At 37.9% G+C, this 2,180-nt stretch overlaps 1 pseudogene; it reads left to right on the top strand.

Moving 5' to 3' along the window:
- The first annotated feature begins 1,511 nt into the window (after positions 1-1,511).
- On the top strand, positions 1,512-1,923 carry LOC110580380 (annotated as a pseudogene).
- Positions 1,924-2,180: the final 257 nt, after the last annotated feature.

The following is a 2,180-nucleotide window of genomic DNA, read 5'->3' as shown; positions in this document are numbered from 1 at the left end:
ATAGAAAGATATTAACCCATTTTAAAAATGGGCACAAGATATAAGTAGACATTTTCTGGAAAATATACAAGTGGCCAACAGGTGCTTGAAAACATGTTCAACATCATTAGTCATTAGGGAAATGCAAATCAAAACCACAATGAGATGCCACTGCACACCCACTAGCATAACTATAATAATTAAAACAAAAACATCACAGATACATTAAAATTATTATTTACCATAATCAAGTGGGATTTATTCCAGGGATACAAGGATGGTTCAATATCTTCTAATCAATGATATACATGATGTCAACAAAATGAAGGATAAAAATCATATGATCATTTTAACAGATATAGAAAAAGCATTTGACAAAATTCAACATCCATTAATGATAAAACCTCTCAATAAAGTGGGTTTATTTTTATTTTTTCTTTTAAATTTATTTTTATTTTTTTATTTTTATTTATTTATTTATTTTTAAGATTTTATTTATTTGCGAAAGAGAGAATGAGAGACAGAGAGCATGAGAGGGAGGGTCAGAGGGAGAAGCAGACTCCCTGCTGAGCAGGGAGCCTGATGCGGGACTTGATCCCGGGACTCCAGGATCATGACCTGAGCCGAAGGCAGTCGCCTAACCAACTGAGCCACCCAGGCGCCCAATAAAGTGGGTTTAGAGGGAACATATCTCAACATAATAAAGGCCGTATCTGACAAACCCACAGCTAACCTCATACTCAATAGTGAAAAACTGAAAGCTTTTTAGTCTTAGATCAGGAGCAACACAAAAATATCAATTTTAACCACTTTTATCCAACACAGTAATGAAAACCCTAGCCACAGCAATCAGACAACAAAAACAAATATATATTTTAAAGACTTTATTTATTTATTTGACAGAGAAACAGCGAGAGAGGGAACACAAGCAGGGAGAGTGGGAGAGGGAGAAGCAGGCTTCCCGTTGAGCAGGGAGCCCAATGTGGGGCTTGATCCTAGGACTCTGGGATCATGACTTGAGCCAAAGGCAGACGCTTAATGACTGAGTCACCCATGTGCCCCTAAAAACAAATATATTAACTAAACAAACAAACAAAAAACAAATAAGATGCAACCAGATTGGTAAGGAAGAAGTAAAACTCACTATTTCCAGATGATATAGCAATATGTATAGAAAACCCTAAAGAATTCACATAAAAACTATTACAATAAATAAATTCAGTAAAGTTTCAGGATACAAAATTAATATACAGAAATCTGTTACATTTCTATGCACTAACAATGAACCATCAGAAAGAGAAATTAAGAAAACAATTCCATTTACAATTGCATCAAAAATAATAAAAAACCTGGGAATAAATTTAACCAAGAATGTAAAAGACCTGTACTCTGAAAACTGTGACACTGATGAAAAATTAAAGATGACACAAATAGCCGCCTCATCACGCCGCCGCTCGCCAATACCAGCACCGCCTCTAGCTGGCCAAGCTCCAGCAAAGGAGAAGTGGGGTAAGTAAGGAGGTTTCTGTACCATGGCTCATACAAAGCAGACTTCCCACAAATCGACTGGTAGTAAAGCACCGAGGAAGAAACTGGCTACAAAAGTCGCTCGCAAGAGTGCGCCCCTTACTGGAGGGGTGAAGAAACCTCATCGTTACAGGCCTGGTACTGTGGCACTCCGTAAAATTAGATGTTATCAGAAGTCCACTGAACTTTTTGATCCTCAAACTTCCTTTCCAGCGTCTGGTGCGAGAAATTGCTCAGGACTTCAAAACAGATCTGTGCTTCCAGAGTGCAGCTATTGGTGCTTTGCAGGAGGCAAGCGAGGCCTATCTGGTGGGCCTCTTTGAAGACACCAACCTGTGTGCTAGCCATGCCAAACGTGTCACAATTATGCCAAAAGACATCCAGCTAGTGCACCGCATATGTGGAGAACGTGCTTAAGAATCAACTATGATGGAAAACATTTCATTCTTAAAAAAAAAAAAATTTCTTCTTCCTGTTATTGGTAGTTCTGAACGTTAGATATTTTTTTCCCATGGGGTCAAAAGGTACCTAAGTATATGATTGCAAGTGGAAAAATAGGGGGCAGAAATCAGGTATTGGCAGTTTTTCCATTTCCATTTGTGTGTGAATTTTTAATATAAATGTGGGGACATAAAGCATTAATGCAAGTCAAAATGTTTAAGTGAACACGTTTC

Source organism: Neomonachus schauinslandi, chromosome X, assembly GCF_002201575.2.
Source record: "Neomonachus schauinslandi chromosome X, ASM220157v2, whole genome shotgun sequence".
In the NCBI taxonomy this organism is placed as follows: Eukaryota; Metazoa; Chordata; class Mammalia; order Carnivora; family Phocidae; genus Neomonachus; species Neomonachus schauinslandi.
The sequence above is the reverse complement of the archived record's forward strand: the minus strand, read 5'-3'. Positions and strand labels throughout refer to the sequence as shown.